This window comes from Orycteropus afer, unplaced genomic scaffold (assembly GCF_000298275.1).
Source record: "Orycteropus afer afer isolate SDZICR_OR568_19922 unplaced genomic scaffold, OryAfe1.0 scaffold00002, whole genome shotgun sequence".
Taxonomy (NCBI): domain Eukaryota; kingdom Metazoa; phylum Chordata; class Mammalia; order Tubulidentata; family Orycteropodidae; genus Orycteropus; species Orycteropus afer.
In genome coordinates, this window is record NW_006921589.1 from 14,659,969 (window position 1) to 14,666,432 (window position 6,464).

Below are 6,464 nucleotides of genomic sequence, written 5' to 3' on the forward strand. Positions count from 1 at the left end.
CTTTCTTCTTTGCTCTTGACGAGGAGAGACTCATCGTTGCATCTAGATGGCAGCTTGCGAGCTTTTAAGATCCCAGTCACTACTCACCAAAGTAGGAGGTGGAACAATGTTAATGCAGACATTTTAAAATAGAAGAAAAAAAAAAGACCAACCATCATACTCAAATTGTAACACAACCATTCATAGCATTTTGGGGGATTTCTTTTTATTCTTCCTCATATGTACCTTTGTAAATTACATACCAATTCTAGATCCTAATTTTTAAATTTGGGACAGGGGTCATGAACTCCAGCATCTCCAGTGCCCACAGGGTTGGGACTGTGGACCAAAGGTGTCCCGTGGTCCTTGCCCTGAAGAGAACAGTTCTTACGCAGCTCCAAATGCTTGTTGTCGTGCAAAGTCACTCAGTTTTGCCAGCTTTCCTGACTATTCTAGAAAACCCAGACAACATGATTTTTTTATGTAAACTCTCCCTTTTAAAATGTTGGTTACTAATTAAGAAATTTAAAAAACATTGGCTAAGCCAAAGACATGCACATGAACTGACAGTTTACTACATTTCACAGATCATAAACATTTTCTGTGTTGCCAAGTAGCCTCCAAAAGCATCATTTTTATAAAGCTGCACAATACTTCAGTAGATGTAACAAGACTTACAATCTTTTTTCTCTTTCTGGCAGTTAGCGGTGGCTTCCAATGTTTCTCTGCGATGCACACCTTCAGCTCATTGCTTCATGCTCTGTTCTTCGTGGAATTAAAGAATCAAAGGGCTTGAATATTTTCATCCCTGATTATACACATCATCAAACATTTTCCAAAAGGCTATCTATGCTCTTGCTAGCTGTGATTATATATAGAATATTGATTCACCACATCTTTATCATCATTGGGTTATATACCAGCAAAAAACAATTGCCAAGGAAAATAAAGGTACCTCCTTGTGGGCGCAGCTTGTGTGTCTGTCAGTCAGTTGGGCGGACCATTATTCCATGTGCTAGTTTACCACTTTCCTTTCTTTCATAACTTGTCTATTTGTTTCCTTTGTCCCTTTGTCTACAGAGAGAACTCTTACTTAGAAATTGTAACAATGTCAATCTATGCAGCAGCCAGGTACAAATAAATATTGACACCTTGTGGTGGTTATGTTTGTGTGTCAATTTGGCTGAGCCTGGTTGAGTGGCTGGGCAGCTGGTGGTAGTTATTCCCCACAATGAGACTGGCAATCAGCTCCGTGGTGGGATCTACCACAAGCAGCTGAGTACCTGCCTTTGGGATGTGGTCTGCTTCCAGTATATAAAGAGAAGCTTTGAGAATGGTCTCTGGCCTATGGGCACGCTTGGAACCTGCATGCAGCCGTGTCGTTGTTCAGCAGCCTGCCATGTGCTGCCGACCTTGGGACTTACAATGGACTTGAGTTAATGACCTGCCATGTGGTGTGGTAACATCGGGACTGGGCCTTTTTACTTGTCAATCTTGGAGTTTCTCAGCCTCAGCAGCCAGCAGCTGTGTGAGTGAAGAAATGCCTCTAGCTCCACTGGACCTGGAGCAGGAGGCAGAGCTGGACCCCAAGGTTGAGGGGCTTTCACCCAGCCCCTAGAGCCTGGCACTCTGAACTTGGACTTACAGTCTCCAAATTGTAAGAATAAACTCCTGTTTGTTAAGGCCATCCCATGTGTGGTATATTCCTGTCAGAGCGGCACTGTGTAACCAGCACACACCTGTTTCATGGTTATTTTCCTTACATCATATCAAAGGTACAAGCTATTAGCATGACTCATTACTCTTGATGTTAACCTTGATCCCCTGGCTGAGGGTTTATGCATTTTTAATTCCCCTTAGTCCAGGACAATAGATGCCCTGGTGAAGCAGTAGTTAAAGCACTTGACTGCTAACCAAAAGATCGGTGATTCAAACGTACCAGGTGCTCTGTGGGAGAAAGATGTAGCAGTCTGCTTCTGTAAAGACTGACAACCTTGAAGACTCTATGGGCCAGTTCTACTCTGTCCTGTAGGGCCACTATGAGTCACAATCGATTCTACAGCACTGGGTTTGGTTTGCTTTGAGCCTAAGAGAAATCTGCTCTGCAACCAAGCACGGGGCTGGTGCTATCATCACAATCATGGCCATGCTTGACCCCATCGTTGCAGCTCATTGAGGGTCTTCCCCCTTTTTTGCTGACCCTCTACCAAGGATGATATCTTTCTCTAGGGATAGGTTCCTTCTGACAACAGGACCTAAGTATGAGACAAAGTCTGACCATTGTTTCTAAGGAGCATTCCGGTTGTACTTCCGCCAAGACCAATTTGTTCTTTCTTCTAGAAGTCCACGGTACATTCAGTGTTCTCCACCAACTCCACAGCTCAACTGCATCAATTCTTCTGAAGCCTTCCTTACTCCTGTCCAGTCTCACATGCATACAAGGCTATTGAAAATACCAAGGCTTGAGTCAGGTACATGTTGGTCTTCACAGTGACATCTTTACTCTGAAACATTGTAAAGAGGTCTTTAGCAGCAGATTTGCTCAATGCAATATGTTGTTTGATTTCTGACTGCAGCCCCCACGTGCACTGATTGTGGCTACAAATAAAATGAAATCCTTGATGACTTCAATCTTCTCTCCATGTATCATGATGTTGTTTATCATTCCAGTTATGAGGATTTTTGATTTCTTTATATTGATGTGTAATCCATACTGAAGGCTGTAGTCTCTGATCTTTATAAGCAAGTGCTTCAAGTCCTCTTCACTTTCAGCAAGCAAGGTTATCTACATATCTCAGGTTGTTAATGACTCTTCCTCCAATCCTGAGGCCACGTTCTTCTTCATATAGTCCAGCTTCTCAGAGCCTTTCCTCATGATACAGATTGAATAAGTATGGTAAAAGGATACAACCCTGACACACACCTTTCCTGATTGTAATGCAATTTTCCCTTGTTCTGTCTGAATGACTGCCTCCTGGTCTATGTGCAGGTTCCTCATGAGCACAATTAAGTGTTCAGGAATTCCCGTTCTTCACAATGTTATAATTTGTTCTGATCCAAACAGTTGGAGGTCTTTGTGTAGTCGATAAAACATAGGTTAACATCTTTCTGGTATTCTTTGCTTTCAGCCAGAATCCATCTGACATTTGCAGTGACATCCCTTATTCCACATCCTTTTCTGAATCCAACTTGAAAATAACTAGCATATAGAGATCAAAAGTAGCTCCTTATTCCTAGAAAGTAGTAGAATATAGTTTGCCCAGCATCTAGTGTTCAGGATATCAGGGGAAAACGTTAATGCAAAATCAGGGTTATTTTCCAAAAATTGACAAGATCAATTTCGTTTACTCAAAGAGAAGCCTGTTAAATGATCGTGAAGCTCTCCTCCTCCAGGGCCTCATAAAGGCATTTTAACCTTTCTTCGGGCTTGGGTCAGTGGAGAGGTTGAGACGCGGGTGGAACAAATTGAGTTACTTAAAGTAGAGGTGTGCTCCAAGCCTGTGTAATGTTTAGTCTCTGAAATTGGGAACAGTTGTTGAAGCAGTCCCATCGATCTTCAGGTGAACAGGTCTCAATTATTTCCATCTGATGGTGAAATGCAACAGATTTGCATCTTACTTTAACAGATGGACCTCGGTCGAGCTGCGTTGTAGGAGGATTCTGGGTGACCACTAGATGGCGCTGTTGACCCGCTCTATTGTCTCAGCCTCACAATTTCCAGCTTTCCGCCTGGGCATGCAATTTTACAAAAAGCCCCACTAAATGTACAAAGCTCTGTCCGTTTTTCTCCCATTTTGTGAATGATTTAGAGTTTTGTTTTGATAAAGTTTGTTGTTGTTGTTGTTATGTGCCGTCGAGTCGGCCCCAACTCATAGCGACCCCTCCTTGGGTTTCCGAGGCAGTATCACTACGGAAGTAGGATTGCCCAACCTTCCTTCCGAGGAGTGGCTGGTGGGTTTGAACCGCCAGTCGTCTGGTTAGCAGGCAAGTGTCTTAGCCACTATGATAAAGTTTAGAGGTTGTCATTTTTCAGGAAACATTTGATAATTGTCAGAAAATGGAAAGAGAAAGGGGCGTGTGTGTGGTGAACTCACTGTACTTACTAGAAGCTTGTAAATAATTTTTGTAACCAAGTTTTTGCCCCAGAAAAGATTCAAGTTACCCTCAGTTCTACACACACATTTTCAAAAACTCTAACAATATATTTGCAGGAATCTTCTAAAGAGAGAACAACTTATTGCTAGATTTATTTATAGCTAGATTTACAACAGATGTATGCATTGCTTAATCGCCACTCTGCAATGTCTGTGGTCATATATATATATATATGTATGTATTTTTAGAGGGAAAGCAGCTTTTCTGTTGTTTCTTATTTTCCCCTAATGTGTTTTAAAGACCCCAAATCTAGACTCTTGCAGCACTGGATTGCAGGTGGGATCCAGGCAGGTGAGGGAGAGGACATGGCTCTGGGCAGATTCTTGGGCTTTGTATGGGAGGCAAGTGGTGGCTGGGTGGAGGGCTGTGGGCCAGGCTGTTCCTGGTGCTCAGACAAGGGGAGCAGTGGGCGGGGTTGGGTGCACTCTGCTCCTACTCCCTCCCTGTTGGCTTCCTCAGTGCCCCTCCTGGCTCTGGCCTCCCGTCTGCCACTGCTGCCCAGTCCTCCAGTCTCATCATTGCAGCAGCCGTGACAAGAACACTCGGGAAGTGGGCTTTCGTAAGGTTTTAATACGGTGTTCACAAAATATCCAAATCACATGTCTTATTTCACACAACATATTGTGGGCATTAAGGAGCCCATACCTGTAGATGGTGTGTATTTAGGATTTTATTCTGTAAAGAAAACAAAACTATCAGAGTATGTCTGAATTTCCCGGGAAGCTATAAATTGGCATACAATGGCTACTGCAAATCATGAAGACAGTTGAAGGTACTTCCCAGTTTTCATTTCCACCTGGAAATGCTCTTAGAGGAATTTCCCTGGATAGCTCACTAAATTCAGACCTTGGCTATTTTTAAATCAGTACTTTCCTAACTCTTATAGCCAGTCCACTTCTAGCTCCAAAACTATCTACTAGGCCATGCTTTTTTTTTTTTTTTTTCGAAATTGTGATTTGGGTGAAAGTTTACAGAGCAAATTGGTTTTCCATCAACAATCCATGCACATTCTGTTTTGTGACATTCACTGCAATCCCCACACTGCAACAGCATCCCTCCTACTTCCTCTCTGTGCCCACTCCTTCCCGTCATCCTCTCTTCCCACCCCCTCCCGCCTTCCTAGCTCTATCCCTGTCCTCTTCATCTCATAGGCTTCACTGTTCTAATGAATGCATACCCTCCTGATATGACTGCACATCTTATAAGTACCAGGCCTTACTTTTATTAAAGGCCTGATCCCTTCAGGCAACCTCTCTTATTCCCAACCATAGCTAACCAAACCAACCATGCTAAGTGAGTCTCCCTTCCCAAAGGCTATAGTCTGTGATGCCATTTTATAAAACTTGTCAGATCCTTTGATGGTGCGAATGTCTGGGGCCCAACTACTCACCTAGAGGCTAGTGGGTTGAGTCACCCCAGTGGAGCTGCTGAGGGAAGACCTGGTGGTCTGCTCCCAGAAAGATTACAGCCAAGAAAACCCATGGAGCAGTCCTACTCTACCACATGGGGCTGCCCTGAGGCACAACAGCAAGGAGCTTGGCTTGCTTTGTTATCATTAACATTCATCTGCTAACCAAAAGGTCAAACCCACCAGCCACTCCTTGAGAGAAATAAAGAGGCAGTCTGCCTCCACAAAGATTTACAGTCTTGAAAACCCTATGGGGCAGCTCTACTCTGTCCTACAGGTCACTATGAGTCGACATCAACTCAGTGGCAGTGTGGGTGTGGGGTTGGTGTTGCTGTTTTATAGATAAAGGTCAAAACCATAAGCAGTTTCCCCCAGTTAGGGACTGCAGAGCTGGGTTCCCACCCAGGACAGCCTCTCTGACAGTGCTGCTCACCAGACTAAGCATGAAAGAAACATGGGCTACTTAACACTGGTTTCAGACTTTGCATGATTGGTTGATGGGTTACCTCCAAAGGGGATGCTTCTTGCAAGAGGGGATGCTTTTTTGTTTGCAAAAATGAAAAATTGCAAATAAAGTTGGAAAGTTCTTTTTCCCTTTCAGGCTTCAAAACTCTCTGATCTTTCCAGAACCTTTTAGTGAATGAGTAAGCGAATGAATGAATAATGATGCAGAAAGCTCAGCATTTTCAAGACTATGTCGCAGGCAGGCCTGAAGCCTGGGATGGTTAGGGAGATGTTGCACCTGGTATACTGACCATGGACTTTCCTTCCAACAAACCTTCAGAATTTTGCTAGTACGGTGACTAGTTACTTATTCCAAGGGTGGGACCGCAAACTCCCAAAGTCTAGCTGATTCTGACCCCATGTGTTACAGAGTAGAACTGCTCCCCAGATTACTGGCTATAATCTCTGCGGAAGCAGA